Source organism: Fukomys damarensis, unplaced genomic scaffold (genome assembly GCF_012274545.1).
Source record: "Fukomys damarensis isolate Sample0158 unplaced genomic scaffold, DMR_v1.0_HiC HiC_scaffold_24, whole genome shotgun sequence".
In the NCBI taxonomy this organism is placed as follows: Eukaryota; Metazoa; Chordata; class Mammalia; order Rodentia; family Bathyergidae; genus Fukomys; species Fukomys damarensis.
The window spans coordinates 7,730,977-7,753,978 of record NW_022900936.1 but is presented as its reverse complement, the minus strand read 5'-3'; the positions used below and the strand labels follow the sequence as shown (position 1 = coordinate 7,753,978).

Sequence of the window (23,002 nt, the reverse complement as noted above, 5' to 3'; positions counted from 1 at the left end):
GGGGCGGGGACTCCCGGGGAAGCCCCCCCCGGGGGGGGGGGGGGGGCACGGGGCTGGGGAATCGAGTTAGAGTGACAGACACAGCCTGAGTCACTGAGTCATGGTCCCCAAGCACAGGCCCCATTTATAACCTGTTCTTTAACTTTGTTTATCTTTGCAGAAATTCGCAGAAGCATCTTACTTTCCAGAAGATGGGACCCTGTAATCATTACTTGTCTTTGGAGAAAATAAGATTATGCGCCTTTAATTCCTCTTCTCAGAAAGTCAGCCTTGTAATAGATAGCTCCTCACTGACCTTCCATCCTGAGGTGGGGCCTCTGTGTTTTCACCTCTTCTTCTCAGTCTTGGTGCTGTAAGGACAAAGGTGGGATCCTTGATACTTAAACTCAACCACAAACAGAAAAGGGGCAGAGGGGCTCACCTCAGTTAGTGTTTGTGACTCCCCCGGCTCCCCTAGGAATGAACATGACTTTCCAGAAGGGATAGAACCAACTGCACAAATTTCCAGCTTAAAGACTGCTAAGGCTGCTGTAACAAAGAACCATACACCAGGTAGTTTAAATGATGGAATTTATTCTTTCATGATTCTGGAGGCCAGACGTCTGAAATCAAGGCATCAGTAAGTTGTTTACTTCTAGGCTGAGACAGAGAAGCTATTCCAGGCCTCTCTCCTTGGCTTGCATAGAGGGCCTTCTTCTCCCTGTGTCTCTTCACATGTGGGCATCTTCCCCAATGCCTGCCTCTATGCCCAAATTTCCCATTTAATGAGCCATTCAATGTACTGAATTAGAGCCCCATCTAATCCTTTTAACATGATTCCTTCTATGAACACCCCATTTCCCAAAAAGGTCTCATGCTGACATTGTTCTGGATTAGGTCTTCCACATAAGAATGTCAGAGGACACCACCAAATCAATGCAACAGTTCACTGAAATCGTCTTTGGTTCCATACACAGAATGGGTTTTGGTGACAGGGGAGCCCCTTTCTCCAGTCTGCAGAAGCACTGGCTGTCTTTCCCAAATCCCGGATGTGATTTTAGCTCTGCAGTCAGCTTTCACCTCAGCGGTGGACCTTTCACAGTTCCCACCCTGATCCCAGCTCTGCAACCACTGGAGAACAGCAGCATTGTAAGCTGAAGTCCTCTCGCTTTGTCAGAAGCGATTTCCATGGGTGCGAACCATCCGGGCGACCCTGTAAGGACAGATTCCGGGCTTTTGAAGACTCCCTCATGGCAGGCTTCAACCATGCACCAACTGCCTGCCCACTCCTGCATTCCTTGGCTTGTAGGCCCTTCTTCCGTCTCCAAAGACAGGAGCAGTAGCATAGCATCTTCAAATCTTTCCCTCCAACCTCTTCTTTGACTCTGCAGCGTCCATATGATGATATCAGGCCTAGTAGATAACTTGGCATCACTGCCTCATCTCGAGCTCAGCTGATGAACACCTTTAATTCTTTCTTACCACATAATATGAAATATCCATAGGTTCTGGGATTAGGGTGTGGACATCTTTGGGGAGATGGAGTGCTAGTCTGCCAACTACGTTAAGCAAAGACAAATTCCTACCTACAAGGAATTCTGATAACAAATGTGATGAGAATGAAGCTTTTATGTCATTAGGTAAGGTCTGAAAGGGTCTGGCAAATAGGAACCGAATAAGAACAGCTTGGAATTCCGTGGGCTAAAACAGGAAGGAGAAATCAGGGAGCGAGAGAGTAAACAGTCAACACTTGCATGATTATAAAGAATTTTTAAACTTTTTACTTAAGTTATCAATGTTAGAGAGTATGCCAAGCACCAGAGTGGGGTGATTATAGATTTAGAAGGTGATCTATAGATTACAGATTATAGATTTTACACTTTCCAATTCCAAGGAATTGAAGTTCCTCACTGCACAGTTCTCATCCTAGCAAATCAGTTTTCCGGAGAGTTCGGCACAGAAGTGGTGAGACAGTGCTGGGCCATCCAGTAGCAAGGTTGTACAGTCTCCTGGGGGCCCCTGACTGCATACATCTCTGAAGAGGCCTCCCAAGTTAACACACTCTCCGTTAGCCAGTCTCTGTCCAGAGTGCACGACTCAGCACCTTCAGGCCCAGGCCCTGCCTGCACCTTGCAGCCACTCTCCTCAGTTATCCGGTGCAGCTCATCCTCAGCCAGTGATGGGGGGCCCAGGAGTCAGAAGGGGAGGTAGAGACAGCCTAAGGGGGGCTATCATGATCTTGTGGGGAGAGGTCTCTGTACTGTTTTCAAGCAAGAGGGAGCCCTTGCTTGAGGAAGGACAGACTGTTTCTGCAAGGAAACGGAAATGGAGGGTCCCTAAGACAGCAAGGGAAGTAAGAACCTGATCAAATTTCTAGGCCAGTTATTTCAAAGCAAGTTAGATGTTCCTAAACAGATCTGATGTCCCACCCGCCCTTAGAGACCCAGCAAGACACAAGAGGCCAGGGCCCAGCCCTGAGTTTCATTCATAGTAGCGACCTGTGTCTGTCCCTTCTCCTCTGTTAGAGTCAATTTAGAAATGACTCCATGACTTCTACCTTCAGAACAGAGCAAATTGTAAATACACTGAAAGGAGTGGACAATTTATTTCTAACAAAATTGGAATGAATTCCTATAATCAACCTGGCCTTCTCCAACATGGTTTTTCTGACATTCTTTGATTCAGAGAAGACATATGGAATTAACCTGACAGATAAATTGCACTAAAATGTTATTAAGTCTGAACACAGACCTGATAGAAAAGAAACAGAAAGAAGAGAAGAGAAAATTCCTAAAAATATTGAGGTTGGGAGCCAAAGACAGCACACAGCTTTCTGGGAAGGCAATCGTGACAATGAAGCTCCAGACACCTGTCAGAATGAGCTCAGTGGCGAGTGCGTGCTGTGAGAAGACTTGGAGCATGTGAACCTCTGCCCTGGCTTCATCACTACAATAACCACATGTGGAATCTTACTCTGCTCCACTGAAAACTGGAATTTTATGAAGCAAATCCTAATTTCCTAAACCTTTTTTTTTTTTTTTACTTTCATTATGCCATGTTCTTCCCTCCATTCTTTCACTTTTCCTGGTTCCCCCTTTCCTACTTTTTTTTCCTTTTCTCTAATTTCAGACTGTCTTTCCACATTAAGTTAAAAGGCCAAAGAATTGGAACTCACAGGCCTTTTGGTCTCCCTCTTCCCATTTCAAGATGTGAGGAGATCAGGTGGATTTGCAGAGGAACAGAGGTGCCATAAGTATTACCTCATCGTGGCTCCAAAAACAGGAATTTGGAAGGGAACAAAAGGAAGTAATTAGACCTCTCTCTCCTGAAATGCCTTTAAAATACAAATTTCAAAAGCCATGTTCCTCAGAATGAAGAAGAAAGAGTGAAAGAGCTTTTAAACTGCAAAACATAGTAGTTCATAGTCTGAAGAGCATTTAGAGATTGTCTAGCTATAAACCAGTGTGAACCTCTAAATAAACAGGTGTCTACATGAGCTCAAGAAGACACTGTCTCCGAGAGCACCCACACTAAGGAAAGTTTGGGGACATGAGCCAATAAGATACTCTAAATTGAAAATGAGCATTATGTACTCAAAAAGAACAAAACACGAGACACAGCACTGCATGTGGTGAAGAGCACTGCTCTAAGCAAGGTGCCCTGGTTATAACCATGGTCCTACCAGTGTTATGGGTTGAGTGGTATGCTTTATCTCCAAGACTCCCATATTGAAGTTCTAACCTTCAGCCCCTCAGAATGTGGCTCTGTTTGGAAGCAGGATCTTTACAGAGATGATAAAGTTCAAAATAAGGTCATTAGGAAAGGTCCTAATCCAGTATGACTGACTTCCTTATAAAAAGAGGAAATTTGCCTGCAGGGAGAACACCATGCAGGAAGAGATCGGGGTGATGCATCCACAAGCCACGGCATGCTAAAGATTGCTGCCAAAGCACCAGAAGCTAGGAGGAACCAACCAGACTGACATCTAGGTCTCCCTACCTGGTCGCCATTACCGTAAGATCATTAATGTCTGTCATGTCAGACACTTGGTGTGTGGTACTTTGTTACAGAAACCCTGCCGAATTGAGAAAACCAGTTACCATCAACCTTGGTGACTCTGGGTTTGTCCTTCCCTCCTCTATAACATGGGGGTGACAATTAGTGTCTAAATCAAACTGTTGTTAGGATTCATTAAATGAATATGCGCAAGTGTTTGAATAGAGATTAATTCAAAGAAAGAAGTATATGAGTATTTGTTAAATAAAGGTTTTTAAAAACCAGTATCTGCCTAAGTCACTATAAGAATTATTAGTAAATCTCTGTGACTCTTCAGCCAATGCAGTATTAGAGGGCAAATAAAAAAGTCTTTTAGAAAACCTACATACCATCACTTATTTCAAGCTTTATCCACAAATTGTTATAATTAGACCTATGTTGTATTCTTTGTTTTTATTCCAATAGTGTGATCTGGCAGTGCCTAAGGCCTTTAGGCTTCTAATAAATTATTAATCTTGTAGTTAATAATTCATGTTAATTGGTGCTATAAGCACTTTCTCTGGCAAATGTAAGCAAAGGTCACAACTTTGTAACAGCAAAGGTGAAACCTTTTCCTAGTGTTCCCCCCCGCATGGCCTATCCAGATGGGGAAGACAAAATTTAACCAGAGCTGAGAAAGCCAGATAACTCCAAGGGGAAAGGTCTCCTGTGGTACTTCGCGGACCAGCTCAGCTTCCACAGTCCTGACAGAAAGAGGAGAGGTCTCCAGGGAGCCAGCAGACTCGGCTGCATGGAAGCCTTTCCAGGAAGGATGTGGTCAACACGCAGGTTCGTGAGTCTTTGGCAAAATGACATATACTAATTAAAAGTATTGATTTCTTGTTGATCAAGAAAATTTTTTGCAGAAACTAAAAAAGGCATTGAAAATACAACTCACCAGGAATGATTTTTTTTTCCATTGCAAAGTGCAGAGTTAAGAAAAAGAGGTCATTCACGTACACTGGGTAGCAACACAGGATTCAAAGCAAACCTACCACTACTGACGTCTTTGATTATTATGAATGTGTTTATGTTTTCCCCTAGAGAGAATTTGAAGTGAAGGAAAGTGAAGGAAAGAAATAAAAGGTTTCCTATCTCAAATATGTGTGTCTTTTCCAAGGCTATGCTTCACCCTGGGTCTATGAAGCCAGGGTCCCTTGGGTGCGAGCACCCTTTTCAGCCTTGATAACTAAGTGAAAGTTATACGTCAAGTCACAGACTGATGTGATTGAAATAATTTTTTTTTCATTTGGGGAATTAAAGTTATTCTGACTAGCTTTTTAAAAGCTTGATTAAAAGGCAGGAATAAAATATTCCACGAATGATGTCTGAAGACCTAAGATAATGAACTGGGAACCATTCATTTCAAGAGTTTCAGGGCAAGAAGTCCAATCCTCTGACCCTTGTTTTGTTAAGGAAAACATGAGCAGCATATGCTTTTCATTGTGTCCCTATCGCTTTTCAGCCATTTATATATTGGGGAAATGTATATTTGGCAACAGATCCTATTTTTATGAGTCCTTGAAACTTGCCCTTTGAAAATGTTTTCATTTCTGGCACATACCTGTATTTTAAGCAGAAGGAAAACACAAAGCAAAAAGAAAAAGAAAAATATGTACAGAAAGAAATGATTTTTCCAGCTCCGAGTAGCACAATAAGAAAACAGTCATTTGGTTGTGACTTTAAAAATGGATTCCTGCCTGGATTTTCTAACTATTTCCTTCTAAATGCCTTTTTCTCAACAGAAGTGAACTAATGTAAAGAGACAGGTTGTTCCAGTGCCAGGACTGAACAAGCAAAAGAAAACGGAGGGAGGCTGTGTTTCCTGCGGGGGAACTTAACCAGATAATGCCCGCCCTGTCTCCCCACAGCCTCTCAGGTGGATTCTCAAAAGCCGCCATACCCATCGCATGGTGTGCAATGCATATTCCTGGCCTCACTCCTGATCACCATCAGATTTCTATTATTTGCAGTCAGTAACAAAGATTCATTCTTGTGTCAATTATGCAACAAGGAGAATCTTTGTCACTTAGTGCAATTAATAGCTGCACCTCAAGTGGAACGGTGGGAGAAGGATGCTCTTCATACTCCGCTCCGGTGCCCTCAGACCTGGCTTCCGGGATCCTTACTGCCTTTCGACGATTAAGATGCAGAACTCAGCACAGGTAGAAAAAGTGTAAGGTGTCTCTGGGGGCTGTGTGCTTCTGCCTTTGAGCCCTGTAACTGCAGTCCAGGAGAGCTCTCCAGCTTTTCTCATTAAACCACCTGACCTTGAAGAATCAGAATCCTCTCTACCTGTGTCCTTTCTCTGTCCTCACCAGTGCCTTCTATCTTTCCAACGGCTCCAGGAGCATGTCATCTTCATGACTCTCTAGGTAGATTCTATTATAGGGTGGAAGATAACAAAAATTTCAAAAAAGCCTTCATGCTTGCTGAAGGCCGACCTCAGGCTGATGTCTAACCCCTCAGAACATAGGGCAGGCTTCATATGAGGAATTGGAAACAGCAGCTTGGAGAGGTCGGCATTGCTGGGAAAACCCAAACGGAAACCAGATCAGGATCCAAACTGGGGCTGCTTAACTCCAGCATTCTTTGTCTACTTACACTGTGCCTTTTTCATTTACCTTCCGGGTTCCTTTTTTATTGTTTTTTTTACCCCACTTCTTTTTCTTTCTCCTTTTCCATAAAACACAGCTGGATTTATCCCACTTGAGCCCAAACCTTTAATTTCCTCTCATTCACAATGGGGAAAATCCAGTCTTATACTCTGGAGGTTCAAGGAGCCCTTAAGTACTAATGGTCCTTCATGATCTCACTTTGAATCATTCTATTCCTCCATTTAGCCAATCTGTAAAAATCCTAAGGCCAATGGTAGTTTTTCCTCTTCTATTCCTGCCCAAGGAGAAAGCAAATATGAGGGCTCAGAAAAACACCGTGAAACATGACTCTGACTTGCTGAGTGCTTTGAAATGAAGTACATTAGAAGGGCCTCCAGCACCACCTCCTTCTGAACTTCTGTCTTTTCTCTTACTCCTCTCTATCCCTAAAGACAGGATGCAGAAACTAAAATTCCTCTTTCCAAGGTCACTCATAGGGCCCTGGGGCCCTCTTCCTCAAAGCCATCCGTAAGACTTATTCTGCCTTCCCCCTACCTTTCTGTCTAGGAGCTTGACATAAAGAAATTCTCTGACTTGTCTCCCCTAAAGGTGAGTCACAGACCCTCCTTCCAGAAGAGTCCTGCCCTAAACTTGGGAGGAAGGAATGCTGCACAGAGACGCTAGGAAAATGAACAAACAGGCCATGCTGGCTTTGCCCTTGTAGTCTATCACTTATTAGCTCACATCCTGTTGTCTAACCACATTTCTACATGGCTGTCCAAGCTACATCGATCTTAAGAATAAAAACAGTTTTCCGTGGTTCTTTGGCTCCTCATTTCTGAAGGCTTCCATGATGCTTAAAGCTTTCATTAAATAAAGATGTTGTGCTTTTCTCTCACTGACCCGTCTTTTGTTACAGGAATGCAGCTGTGTCTTTTATGACAAGGGTATCACATCATGCAACCCCTACCCAAATGTGCTGCTTTTGCCCTGTTCCACAACTTTAAAGATCTTACCCCCCAATTGCCCCCTCGCTGAGCCATCAAATAGGCAGGCTGTTTCCTCACAGGCTTTCTCTCACATCCCTGACCATGAGTGCACCGACTACGGTGTCCTGTGTCATTGTGGGGAGCGGCTGGGTATCCTTGCTCTGCTTCCTCGCCTTCCACCAGGGAACCTGTGTTCAGCCTGTCTCCCTTCCCCTCGTCATGAGCCAGGACTGCCTGTCGCCCTCCTCCGATCACAAACGTGTCCCATCCTCTGCTTCCCCCTCCATCTACATCCTGTTTCAAACCCTCCAGCTCCCTCTCCTTTGTCCCATCTCTCCAAAGACGCTTTTCCATCCACTTCCCAGGAACAGCTCCTGTCCTGCCCAGTTCAATTGGTGTCCGTAGTGCTCCATCCCCAACCTGAGATCTCTCACCACCTAATATGCAAGCTTCGTGACAGGCTCCGACAATGACAGTTTTGCGCCCCAGCCCCTCCATCGGTTCTGATATGGAGCATTTGGTTTCATGCTGTATCCCTCACTTCCTTCTACCTAAGCTCCTGAGCACAGGGGCTCCTGTGAGTCCCCGTGGTCTTATGTGCATAATAGATTATAAGACTATAAATGAGCATTAAATTCGAATTCAACAGATATGTATATAGCACTATCATTTCTAAGTGCACTAAAATGCCTTGTCAACAAAATGAACTAGAGAACAAGGTGAAGAGGAAGAGCACAGAGAATCGCAGCACCTGTTGCTCTCCAATCCAACCTGTCCATCCCAGACCTCTCCACGAGTCCACTAAGTTGCCTAACAGACACCTTCCAGGTTTCTCAGAAGCACTCAAAACGTTAACCACCCAGGGCCAACTTCTTTGTTTCTTCTCTGCAGGTGAAATCAGGCAGACTTAGTCTCCTCCCTTTAATTCTTCTCCTGTCACTGCCCAAGTCACGTTCAAATCTGACTGAGCAGATTACCCAAAGTCACCCACACCTGTCTCTCCTCGCTGCCCTCTCCTAACTTCTGCTCTCTGTCCTTGTCACTTCCTCTTCAGCGCGGAATTAGGGGAAATTTTTCAATTAGCAATAATCGTGCCTCGGAGAAACCGCATTGGCTACGATACAGCCACTGTGCAAAGCTTTGAGTGCAGAACTAGAAATGGCACAAACCCTTCATTACCTCTCTGTGGCCAACACCATAAATTTGTGCAGAGGTCTGGAGTGGACAGACAGATCTTGGAATGGCCACAGCCTCAACTCTCAGTGTTTCTCTTTGGCTCCACACAATCAGGAAAGGCTGATTCAGCTTCTCGTAGACACTGTAAGAGGAAGGTATTAGGATAATAGCAGAAGTGGATTCACACTCCTTAGAGTGAAACCCAAGGCTTTCGAAGCTTTGGCTTCTGCTGGGTTTTAATTTAAAGAACACTGGTCGTGTGTAGTTCACAAAGCCCACTGGCCTTTGCCCCGTGCTCCTGGCAGGAAGCTCTTTCACGACATTCTCAGAGTCCCACACAATACCCTCCTCATTACTCACCGGAGGAAAATCTATTTACAAGCTTGTTCAGATGGCATAGCTACTGGGATATCCTTTTGACTCAGACTGCTCTTTAACGCTGCCTCTAGCTCTGGCTGCTATAATAAAATACCACAGAAGAAGAGAATTAAGCAACAGACATTTATGTTCTCACAGTCCTGAAGACCGGAAGTGCAAGATCGGGATCCAGTGCAATTTGGTTACTGGTGAGGCCCCTAACTCCTGCTAAAATAACTCATCCACAACAACAATCACAATGTGAGTTAGAGCTTCACCCTTTACACATGGGGGAACACAGTTTAGTCCACAGAAACCCATGCCCCCAGTCCCCTCACAGAATGGAACCCACTACTTGCACTTTGTAGAATGATGACTCTTATTGGCATGAATACTCTGCAAATTAGTCTACTGGGAATTTTATTTATTTATTTATTTTGGTACCGGGGATTGAACTCAGGTCCTTGCGCTTGCAAGGCAGGCCACCGAACCACTGAGCTAAATCCCCGGCCCTCTACTGTGTATTTTAAATTGGAAGTGATTGTATATTTCAATATAATGGAAACATTACATTGTTTAATGAGTAGAAATGCAATATCTATTATATATTTTAATTTTTACCTTATCAGATTAGGTCTTAGTCAACTAATTTTAACCTAAATATGTCAATTTCATAGTCAAATCTAATACGTATATTGGCATATAAATTGTGTGTCAGTCAATAATACAAATAATTTTAATTTTTATTTACTGATGTGTATTATTTGTTCTAAAAAAGTTCTAAGGAAAAACGGTCAAAACAGTCAGCATGATTATCTAACCATCAAACAATATTTTATGAAACTAAGGAAGTTTCACCATTGCCATCAATCTGTGAGTCACAGCAGGAAAAAGAATTGATGGGCTGATAAAGGCCCACTTCACCTGCCTTTGAAGGAAACACACCCTCTTCTTTTTCATGAATTATTAAAATCCAGAGACAAAGTTGGCATTCTGGAAATGGATGGATGCTGTCAGGTATCATGTTACAAGTGAGACTTTATTTATCTTTAGCTCACAGTTCCCTCTGACGCACATACTAAAAGACTGAAAAGAAATTCCAAAGAATTCATTATATTTATACGGTATCTGAGCCTTGACTGTTTACTGAGGCTATTTAAATAAATTTAACCCCCCTTATACTACACAGTAAGAAAAATGCAGACCTATATTCCAGGCTCTATTCCTCTTGAAGTTGGTTTATAACATAATTAGATTGCATGGCAGAAGTCACACAAAAAGAAAAGTTGGATGGTCATGGCTACATCTCACTTGCCTAATTCACTCCATGACAGGCCTGACTTCCATAAGGAGGTCAGAGGAGCTGAGTTTTTTGTTGAGAAGCTGCAGGAGTACGCTGAGGTTTCCCCACAGCAAACTTGACTGTGAACCCCTGAAACGCAGATGAGAAGTCTTAGAACACGGTGGGGGGGTTCCAGTTTTCCAAGGCAGATATCCACACTCAGCCAGACTCATGAGTTGGACTCTCCTGTGCACACAAGATGACCACCCCGATGACTCATTACAAGCTCTCCTTTCCTTCTGATAAAAAGGCACACACCAGTAATCCCTGCAACCAGGAGCTTGAGGCAGGAGGATTGAAAGTTTGAACCCATGCCCAGCAATTTAGTGCCTTGAGACCCTGTCTCAAGATAAAAGTATAAAAAGGGGTTGAGGATATAATTCAGTGTAGGGGCCCTGTGTCCAATCCCCAGTATCACAATAAAAATAAAGTGAGGGTAATTTTGGACCCTGAAAAAAATAAGTTTATGCCCTGAAATATAAGAACTGATCCACATTAGATCCCAGAGCTAAATTCTGCCAGCTAAGGAACTGGAAACTCAGTATTTTTCAAAGGTCCAAACATGCCACACTCCAGCTCTCTCTGCCCCATCCTAGCTCCTCCTCGCCCTCAGCCATAGATCCACAGTAGACTCCTGCTCCACCCAGACTTAGGTTTTGTTTTCACGAAGATGAAATTTCATTTCAAGCACTCACTCATGCTTGAGGTTCAAGACTTTCCTTGCTTTTTTCCATCTTCTCTTCTCATTACTGCATGTTTGTGATAACTTGTGAATGCTCTTCGTGCTGAGTTAGTACACACACCTAAAGCATCTTAACGCTTTTTACTTCCCTTTTCCCTTCCCTTCCCTCTCACTCCATCCCTAGACCCCCTTCCCATCTCAGAAAGATCTACCTCCCTGATTCCTATTACTTCTCATTTATTTTGCCCTTTCAATTATTTTATACTTTGGGTTTCTCATAAATGAGAAATGATGCAAGATTTAACCTTCCGTGCCAGATGCTTTTTGCTCAGCATATGGGGCAGACTAGCTTCATCTCTATCCAAGGTTCAAACACAAGCTCCGGTTCCCATGTGTTTTCCTGTGTGCTCAGAAATGTGTTCCCTGCTGGAGTTCAGACCATGCAGCCCATGAAGAGGGACCAAACAGCTTTCTTCCCAAATAGCCTTTTTTGGCTTAATTTGAAAGATTATGAAAGAGATTCCATTCTGATCACCACCATCTGCCACCCATCTCTTAACTGTATTTTCCAGAGCCCACTCTCTTCAACTACTCCCCAACCCCACTAAGGGACCTGACTCAGCCAATTCACCACAGGCTGGCTTTGGAAGACCGTGTCTGCAAGTGATCACCACTCTTCTTACCCTCTCTCCCACACATTCATGAAAACCTTTCTTTTCATGGAATTCATAAAAACACGCCTCATGCCAGTTCAAATCATTCTAGTCCCTTCTATCGAAATCTGTTATGAAGAGCAGAATAAAGAACCGAAGCAGCGACCAGCCATTGCTAATCCAAAGAGAGACTAATGCAACTTTTAAGATCACTTCCTGTTTTTTGCCCACTTCATTGGAAGATGGCTTTGCGGCTTTTATTTCTGAGAAATTTCATTTTTGTCCCAGAAATGTGGCAGGCATTAAAACTACTGATAAAACTTTTCTTGTGTAAAAATACGGCATTTTTCTGAGAAAACTTGAACCTTGTTTTAAAAAGCACAGAATCAATTTGAATTCCAAAAATTCTATTTTCCCATCCATACACCAGAATATTTTCCTGTAATTTTTTATGTATACTTGTACATTTCTCAAATTAAACTTGAAGGAAGAAAGAATGTGCTTATCTTTGAGCAGTTTCTAGGCACCAAGGCACCAGGATACAACAATTAGGTAACTTGGAAAATTAAACGCTTACTTTCAAATGGCACACAAATAAGTACAACATTCTCAAAGAATGGACATTTTATTTCTTTGTCATTACACCATCAAATATCAAGAGTGGACTAAGGTGGTTTGTTCTTGTTATTATCAGAAAAAAATTAAAATTAGACTTTTAGTGCTTATGAGTGTCTTCCCTTTAGAAAAATATGCCTTTTAGAAACTAAGAGACATAAAAGTAAATGCAGTCACAGACTGGATTTAGCATGGAAGGAAAATTATGTTGTAAGGACAATACTGGATCAATCAACAAAATTGGAATATGGACAGTTTCGAGTATCATGTCACTATGAAATTTACTGAGGTTGAAGAGTGTACTATGGCTATGTAAGAAAATAGCCTATTCTTAGGAAATAAACACTGAACTGAAGTATTAAAGTGCTTACTTGCAAGCATGTTTGGAAAAGGTATTATGTGTACATATGTACATGTATGTGGAGGGGGAGGGGAGTGCAATAATAAAGAAATTCAGTAAAATGTGCACAACAGGTGAATCTGAGTAAAGGGCATTGCTGTACGTTCTTCTAGTCTTATTATAATTTTCTTATGTCTGAAATTATGTCCAACCTGTGTGTTTTGAAACCACACCTTGTGATTTGAAATTATGCTTTGAAGAAAAGTTGCAAAGAGGAGAAACAACAGGAGAGAATTCTCCAAGTGTCTAGGTGGCTTCTTCCCATCTTCAGAGATGAGTCAACATGTTCATTACTCCTGCCCACCAGACTCTTTCATTTCTCTCTGTCCTCTTCATCAGCAAAGAAGCTTACAAAGCATTCAGCTTGGCCCAAGAATGTCTCCAAGCATAAGGCTGGACATGAGCACCCATGTGCAAATCCTCAAGGCCTCCTGAACACTTTGCTTCCTCTGCTATTGATGGGTCCAGGATGGTATCAGGCAAACACTTTACCACCTGAACCCCTCCGGAGAGTTCAAAGGCATGAAGCTTCAACTTTCTCTTTCAGCGCTATAAAGCTAAAAATTCCTTTGAAATAAATGGCTTTAGTCCAGACAAAGGCAGCTAATAATGTTTTCAAACAATAGTAATAATAGCAGCAGTAATAGTATCATTCAATTTAAAGTGTATGAACTAATTTAATCCCCGTTGAATCCTTAGAGGCATTATGATTATTTCCAGCTTAACAATGAGGAAACCAAAGGCCAGAGAGATTAAGTACACTGCTGAATGTCACATAACTTGCTGAATTTGAACCCAGACAGTCCAACTTTAAAGTCTGCATTCTTTTTTTTTTCTTTTTATTGAGTTTATTGGTACATTCTAGGTACACAGTACAGTTACATTCATTACTGGGATCTGGTACCTTTACATGACAGGTCTTGGTTCTTATTCTTTCCCTTTTACATGACAGGTCCTGGTTCTCATTTTTTCCCCTTGTCCCTGCCCTCCTTTCACCCCCTCCTCCCCTCCCTATTTATAAACACTTTATTTCCATTTTTTCATTTTCTCATATTTTTTCCTTTCCCTTATTTCCTTTCCCCTACCCTTCCCACTTTCCCCACACCTTTAGCCCTTTTCTTTAAAGTCTGCATTCTTAATCACCACACTTAACTTCTCAATTCTACCCTCCTATCAACTAACTTAACTGTTAAATAGTTCTGGTTATGCGAACTGACTATTCTGCTATATCCACTATTGTCCGTTCAAAATCCCATTACCTAAGAGTCACACTGCAAACCCCTCTTGACAAGACACATTCACTGTATGGCCACTATGACATATGTAGGGTCATGTTCAATAGGTCATGTTCTGTGACATTTCTAGGGTCATTTGTTGTATTCAGCCAGTGTGATTGCTGCTCCTAATGAGCTGAAAAGATTACTGTTCATGAAATCATTGATTTCTTCATAACCCAAGATGATCTCTCTCCTCTAACCCTTGTAAATCATCAGGTGGCAGTTGGCTTCTGTAACAATAAGAAATGCGCCAGTTCCTTGTATGTAATCCCTGAGTGACAAGATCTCAGGCTTGTTTTGTGGATTAAGCTAACACTTCACTTTGGGTTCTCATCAAGCAACCTGGCAGAGTGCAGGGGTGTTCACCTGCAGTTGCTGCTACTTAGGAGGCTGAGGCAGGGGGATCATTTGAGCCAAGTATTCAAGGCCACCTCAGCAACACAGCAACACACCATCAGAAAAAAAGAGAGGGAGGGGAGGGAGGAATTGTCTTTCCCTCTCAAGAAATAAGAGACCCATGGGTAGGCTCTCTTAGAATGAGCAACCAGTTTCCTCCTCCCAAGAGAAAGCCCCACAGCAACTGGAAGGGTGGTCCTACAGCAGAGTTACAAGTTGTAGCACTTATAGTGGACCTAGTAGAAAAGTACTGACAGTAGTGAACCACCAGTAATAGTAATCGTCACCAACACTTCACAGAGTACTAGATGCGATTATAAATTCCTCACCACCTCCCTCTGAGGTACGTACTGTCAGTAGCCATTTTACAGAGGAGGAAACTGAGGCACAAATAATGAGAGTATGTTGACTCAGATTCTGCAGCTGCTTGGTATTGGTCAGATGATCTAACTACTATCACAAACAACCCTGAATCTCAGCAGCTTGACCTAATGGTGGCTTATGCTCTGCTCGAGTCATACTCCGATCGGCTATTCAGCACAAGCCTTCTATAAGGAATTCAAGAACTGCGGTCCCCTCCTTTTGGTAGCTCTACCATCAGCTGGTCCTTCAGATTGCCTTTGGACCATATCCGGCTGAGGGAGAATGAGGAGACAGGAAAAGCGGTCTTCTCAGAGACTTTGCGAACACTGCACAGCATGCTCCCACAGCAATCACAGAGCAGGCAAGTGAGACAGAGGACAGAGGACAGGAGAAGGACGGCTGTCCCTCCCCCATCCATCCGATGCAGCAGCCCACCCTCCCTCCCTCACTTTGCTTCATGTAGAAAGCCAGCCACTGTCTACACAAATCCGATTGTGATTTCTCCTGTTTTCAGGGGCAGTTAACCCTCCCTGTGTTCCAGGACAGACTCTTCTACGACTAAACAAAAGTAGTAGGATGGGTGAGGGCCAGAGGTACGTGAACTTTCTGTGAGTCACCTGAGCTCCAGCCTCACACAGGCAAAGTGCTGACAGGGTCCTCACCTGGGCACGGCCTTGCTTCAGCTGAGCCTGTCTCTGGGTGTTCAGGCAGGGCCCGGCCAGCTGGAGTGGGGCTCGGGTTCCCACCACACCTTATTTGTTTATTAGGCCACGAAGACTTCCTGAGGTGAAGCCAGGCATAGCAGGGCTTATCTGTCTCTGTACCCGGCATCCAGGAAGAGGTAGGGCTGACAGCCTCCCTCTTGCCAGTCAACTGCATCCTGTTGATTCTGGATTTTATTTGGCTTGTCAGTCAGTTCCTTAAGACATTCCTTTGGAGAAATAACTCACAAAATGTCAAAATAGGGCTATTCAGTCTTTCATTGGTCCAAAAGGCAAAACTTTGTGTTGCCTTCTATGTATTTCTCCAAAGTTCTTGACTTGGTCTACTTTTATTGTCTGAGGGCCATCCACACAGTAATATCACTACTTAAAGTACCCAAGACATCTTTAATATAGTGTCACTAATCTACTGCTTTTTTAGAAACTCAAAGTCAGTATAACGTTTTCCTTAACCTTAACCAGTTTGCTTATTATTCATGTCTTTACCTGACATTATAATATCAGAACCCACAGCAGCATTCAATCAGATAAGCATTTTAATCTCAGAGTATATTAGCTGTCTCTTTAAACACTAAAACTTTCTTCGTCAAGTTAAAAATATCACTTGTTTTGCCAGGGGGAAAAAAATTAGTGTTCACTTCAAACATATTAGCATGAAATTGTTAAAGACGGCAAAGACAATACCCCCCCCCCCCCCCTCTCCCTCTCCCCCTCCCTCTCCCTCTCCACCCCCACTCTCTGTGTCTCCCTCTCTCCCTCTGGATCACTCTCCCTCTCCATGTCTCTCTGTCTCCCTCCCTCCTTCCCCTCCTTTCCTCTCCTTCTGCTTTTCTCTACCTAGCTCCTCTCTACCTACTCTGTTTCTAACACCTTTCAAATAAGGATATTAACAGTGGAGAAAGAAGAAAATTTCCCAAATAGAACTATACAAGCAAATCCACGAGGCACAGTATTTGTGTAATTCTCTATGAAAATCATCACAAAAGTAGAACCAGACAGGGAAAATAAAAAGATCAACTAGAAACCAATGTGCCAAGTATTCCTAATAAATAAAATGGAAGAAGTTTAGTGCATAAAGTTAAATAAGACCGCTGAAAATCAACATGACAGAAATCACAGCTTAAATGCAACCATGATTAAAATGATTGTTCCTTTGTTTTTACTGATTTAATTATTTCTTTAATTCATTTTATTGGTACATTTAAACTATACAATAATAATGACATTAATCATTGGAAATTTTCACCTTAACATAAGCCATATTGGTTCTTATTTTTCCCCATTCCCCACCCTCCCTCTAACCCCTCCTTCCCTCCCTATCTAGAGGAAAGGGGAGGGGTAGGGAAAAGGAAAGAAGGGAATGGAATTAATATGGGAAAATGAAAAAATTGAAACAAAGTCTTTGAAATGATCGTTTCTTGCAGTTTAGGGAATACAAATTAAAACTGGTTTGAACTGAGTGCCTTCTAAAGGAAGGTGCTATGCTAAACACTAGGATCAACAGGGACCCTGGCCCAGGGGAGAGAGACAGACTCAGGGACCCTACAAGGTTGTGAGTGTGATGAACAAGATCTGTGGGGATGGGCAAGGGACAGAGGAGGACTGGGCTTCAGTCACATCTTGGGGGGAGGGCTGGGATTTAGAATGTCTAAGAGGAAGTGCCAACCTGAGCACAGAAGCAGAGCGGAGGGCATCTGAGTTGCAACACACACAAAATTCCACGAGAATCAGAGGGTTGCATGGAGTATGTGGAGAGACCAAAGACCAGGAGCAAGTGTGGAAGAGTCTGGCCCACGATACCAGGAAAGAGGAGAGGTAAAAGGAATCCAGAGGAAGGCTTCTACAACACACTGCAGTTTTGCAGCTACGCAGGTGAACATGTTTGAAAATTCATTTTTAAAGTTTTAAAAAATTACATATAGTTCCATGGGTAAAAACATGAAGAAATTCAAGAGGAATTCAAGGTTCTGAAAAAGTGAAATTGAGGCTGAGGCTGGAGGATTGCAGCAAGTTTAATGCTAGCTTGAGCTACACAGTGAGTTCAAGGCCAGCCTGAACTACATAGTGAGGCCCTGTCTCAAAAAAACAAATAAAACTAATGTAATAATATTAAATTTTAAAAGAAAATTGTGTATGATGATATAACCAGAAATGCCTTTTGCATTAGCAACATTTAGATACTATAAAAAGTTGTAAAAGTGAAATTTAAATCACTCACAATTCATTAGAAATACTTTTCTGTAATAAATATACAAATTGAAAATAGTTTAGAGCATTCTACCTCTTTCATTTGATATAGTATAAGAACATTCTCATTAATTTTTTTTCTTGGAACACATGGCTTTTCATACCTGTACTTACTATATGGATGACACCACCATTAGTTTAAGCACTCCTTTGCTGCTGGAGATACAAGCCATTAGTAATTTGCTGTTATTATAAATAACACAGTGACAAATATCCTAAAGATGCCTTTTGGTCTTTGATATTCACTTGCAACCTTGCCCCCCGCCCCAGCTATGCTGTAAATATGACATGGATTGCTGCTCTTTTCCACTTGGACTATGAATGAATGCTCCTGGCTGACCAAGGCACTTGTCTAAAGAAAACATTACAAACTTTGCCTTCGGTAATCCTTGGTAGAGAAGGAAGAAAGAGATAAAAACCATTAGGTCCTATTTCATGTATTCTTACTTGACCTAAAAACACATGGGAACAAATCCAAACAATTCCCATGGGTGGCTTTGAGGAACTATTTTTATATAACTAATTTTGTTCACTTTCTTTTCTGTCAGAAGTCTGGCCAATGAATCCTTTTGCCCCTCTTCTTCTCATCTGAGAGATTTAGGCAATGTCCTCATCTCTAATGAGAGAGATTATTTTTCCTTATACAAGGCAGAAATATAGATGAGGGAAATAGACAACAGAGAGAAACGCAACCGATTTTTCCCAAGCCCTAAAAGTTGCTCATGAAATTGCCGAGTCAAGGGGGAAAACGGTAAGAAGGAAGAATCGAGAGCCAAGAGAGCTCTAAGGAGTGTTAGGGCAGAGGTGTACCCGGGAAAGGCAGGTAGCAAAGATGGCAGCCAAGGTCAAGAAAACAGCTACAGATGGCAATCCAGAACCAGGGGTCAACAGTCACATGGACAGGTGGGCCTCTGTCCACAGGGCTGTTTGGAAGCAGCTCCTTGGAAGAAAGTAACATACAGCTCTGGATCTCATGAGAAATATGACCTGATCTCTGAGGAACAGTACATACAATGGGCCTAACAAAACCTGTGAGTTTTTGAATGTCCTCAAAGGCCAATGTCCTGTGCTGATGGGTGAAGGCAGAATAACTGGATTTACAGAAAGCAGGTCTTGTCTGTTCCAAAATCACAGAAACAGATTAAGATTCCTTCCAGGCTTTTTTAAATCAAAACTCTCCCCAGTAATCTTGGGATCAGTCTGCACTGCTGAGCACTAAGATAGGTAGGTTCCATGAGTAAGGCCGGGCAGGTTTGCCATGGAAAGAACTGAGCTTTGCAGAGAGCCAAGTGTGTTTCTCCAGACAGCATGATGTCTTCCCCACAGAAGCTCCAGAGAACTCCAGGAGAAAGCGGGAGGCTTTACGGTGTCTAGCCACGCAATGAGTCACTGGTGGCTCTTCCCTTTGTTGCTCTTTCTTCCGCAGTGTCATCCAGAGCCCAGGATGGACAGCAGAACACCCATGGGGCACCGCAGGGAGACTGCGTAGGTTCCTGCACACGGAGGACAGGGAACCGAAGGGCAGTGGAAGGAACACGGCCTCAAGTAGCAGCCTGCTCTTGGCAGGAGTTGCTGCTCATTTTCTTTGGCTGGCTCTCACTACCTGTCTGAAAGCACTGCAATGCAGGAAGGAAATTTTTCAAGAGATTAAACTATTATTGTTTCCTGTGTGGCTGTCTTCGCTGGTGTATGAAAAAAAGCTTTAAGGGCACTTGAAAAGAGATTTGTCTGAATAGCAGGGTTGTTGTGATTCATCCCCCTCCCCTCCAGTCGGGATTTGGCCAATTTCCTCAGGAAAGTGGTTGATTAGGACCTGTGGATTTATCCACGGCCTAAATATAAGATGTCATAAAGGTGATTAATGGTGAGCTCACCATCACAGGGAGTTAAGAGTTTATAAAAGCTATTTTTAACAGTTTGGGAGGAGAAAAAACTCATTTGTCATGTTGCCAACATGTTTCAATAGTTAAAAACCTCTTTGTAGCCCCTGATAATTCATGCTACCAACTGTTAAAGGTCACTGGTGTTTTCTGATTTTGTAAGTTTACTTGAAAAATTGACTCAATGTGTTTTGTTGTTTGCATCAAAGCACACTGGGGAAGGAAAATACATAAAATGTATTTCCACCATAATTAGTGATTTCAGCTCATGGTGACACACATGTACAATAATCTTGTTTCTTTTTCCACCCTGCCTCAGGACAGAGACAGAAATGACTTTCCTATTTATATGTCTATGGTATAAATAGCAATTGATGGAGGGTATCTGAGACAGTTCTCAGAGGCCAAGCACAACTAGCTGGGATTCCCAAATCAAGGGAAACTGGAGCCTTTCAGAAAGTACATGATAGATCAATGGCTACTGCCGAGGTCTAATGTAGCTCAGACATGTCATCCTCCCCAGATAAATTCCAAAATGTTACTTTATTGTGATGACAATTCCACAGACCAGGCCTCTCTTTCAAATGTTGCATATTCTCCCAGTTATAAATTAGCTTTATCTAGTGAGACATATATGATTAGCCTCTTTTAAAACTAAATTTTCTATGCTTACTGAATTCTCTGAAACTGCCATTTACTATGCACCAAACAATGTGGTAACACTCTGCTATGGTTTACATCTAGATGTCTCATGGATTCATACACAGGGCGTTAGGGTGGCAATAGGATTACAGGGGCTTATAGCTGATTTGCTGTAAGGAGGTAAGGTCTGGCTACAGAAGAGGTAGGCCCCTGGGGTCATGACCCGGAAGAGTACATCTCCCTTCCTGGACCCTCCTTTTGCTTTGCCTCTGCTCCTAAGCCGCCATGACATGAGCAGCTACTTCTCTGCCATGCTCCTGTGCCATGCTGTCCTGCTTCAGAGCCAGCCAACTGTGGCCTGAAATGTGAGCCAAAGTAAACCTCTCCTCCTTAAAGTTGTGGGTATCGGGTATTGTGTCTCAGCGACTAGAACGTAACTAAGACACACCCTAGTACATGCAGTATTTACAGAATACAAAAGGTTGTCATTGTTGGCTGGATATTTGGGTATTTTATAGATCATGGAAACATGAAGGCATGAGTACATTTCCATTATATATGGGGCTAGGCGGATGTGGGGAGGAGTTAATTACTGAAATACAGTCAATTTCTATCAACAATTTTCTCACTAGCGAAAACAGGTATGAAGCTTTCAGTGATCCTTGTAACACTTAGGAAGATGACCCAAATGGACACAGGAAACCCAATGTTCGGGTGTCCCTTAATTCCTCCATTCATTGGTAAATGTTTACAAGACCCTGTAATGTGCCAGGAACACTACTTCTTCGTATTGAGGAGGCCAATAGGATTCAGACTGCAATGAGCCTTACAGGGAGTCTAGGAGATTTTTTTAAAGGCTCCTACGAAAGAGAGAGAGAGAGAGAGAGAGAGAGAGAGAGAGAGAGAGATCTCCCTCAGGTTGAAGAGAGAGAAAAGTTTTTCTCCTATAGTGCCAAAAGTGCAGGTGCAGATAATGAGAGAAATAATAACTAGATGCTTCTATTTAAAGTTACAGAGGAATGTTTTTTCACTCATGTCCCATTGGCCTGAATTCACTCTGACCAGTAAACCTAGTTGCAAAGTAGGCTGGGAAATGTAGTCTAGCTGAGCAGCGTGCACACACACGCGCGCACACACACACACACCTGCCACCTAAGGATGAAATTTTTATTACTAAAAGGACATAAAGAAGAGTGACTATTGGGGAACAGGTAGCAGTTTCTGCAAGTGACATTTTAAACTACTGTCAGATAAGGGTTCACAAGGAACTATAACGTCACAAGGCATCCATCAGCACAAGATTCTGTTGAATATGCAAAGCACAGGCCGGGCTGCATGCTGCTGTATTTATCTATAATAACAGATAAGGCATTTAGTCACTATTGTGCATTAAGATTGTGCGTGATTACATGGAATCATTTGCAATGCACTATGTATATTAAATGTAATATCTTTTCCATTTAAATTTGTTAACTTATTTTGATAATTGAAATTCCTGTTAAAATAAATGGCAATACAAACTGTATGGAACTTGTTCAGTCAAAGACAATTTACATGCAAAAATAATGAAAGAAGATGAACTAAGCCTTAAATTAGCACACTTACAAAAAGATAGCTAAACAAGGAAGATTGCCCTGAAGCAGGGTTAGCTGCTGCTACAAGCTGCTTGTTCAGCCATCTATGAGCCCTTTCAGGGTACAGCTGAATATCATTCCCCTTGTGACCCCAGAGCACAGAAAGGCTCATGTCCTGGCACATACTGGCTCTTGATCAACACTGGGGAAAAGGCAAAATCACTTTATTCGGATTTTAAATAATGGATAAAATGCAAGGACTATCACTGAAGAACTACTTGGCCTCAAGGTCACCATTCAAGATCTCAAATTTCAACTTTCAAGACATAATATGGCGCAATAGAAACACAAGAGCAAAAGGTGGTGATATTCACCCTATACCGTGAACCTCATACTGCATGTAAGCAGGTCACACCACTGTGGTACCCAAGAAACAGGGTTTCATAAAACCTGTAAATATCTTATGTATAACACAACTGTATTACATAGTATGTTTGGATTTGGGTTAAAAGAAACTGGTTTGTTACCGAATGGTTTCCCTGGTGTAAATAATCTGCAACAATGCATAAGATTCTAATAACATTACTGACATTTAGAAATGGGAAGAAAGGAGCTAAAGGTGTAGGGAAGGTGGGATGGGTAGGGGAAGAGTAAAAAGGGAAAAGAAAAAAATGTGAGAGAATGAAAAGATGAAAATAAAGTGTTTGTAGATGGGGAGGGGAGCAGGGGGTGAAGGGAAGGCAGAGGTAAGGGGAAAAAATGAGAATCAAGACTTGTCATGTAGAGGTACAAGATCCCAACAATGAATGTAACTGTACTGTATCCCTAAAATGTACCAATAAACTCAATTAAAGCTGAAAAAATAAAAAAAGAAACTGGTTTGTCTAACATAAATTTGGACATTTCACAATACTTTCAAGGTTGACTTTTTTCTTCTTCTATTGTGTTTCTTTTTTTTTTAATTCATACTGAGGTTCTCCAAAAACTTTGAAGTATTCTGGGTTTCTTTCAACCACTTCGAAGTTCTGGAAAAGATCTTTTAAGATTGTCTACTCCCAACTATACTCAAATTCAAG

General features: G+C 42.3%; 1 long non-coding RNA gene and 1 pseudogene across 1 annotated transcript; both read right to left on the bottom strand.

Moving 5' to 3' along the window:
• Positions 1-295: 295 nt before the first annotated feature.
• LOC104853380 lies at positions 296-9,181 on the bottom strand. Its single transcript, XR_777772.2, has 3 exons — positions 9,137-9,181; positions 8,780-8,918; positions 296-350 (listed from the first exon to the last, which is right to left on the bottom strand). It is a non-coding gene; the product is annotated as an uncharacterized LOC104853380 (long non-coding RNA).
• Positions 8,656-8,740, bottom strand: LOC117283312 (annotated as a pseudogene).
• Positions 9,182-23,002: the final 13,821 nt, after the last annotated feature.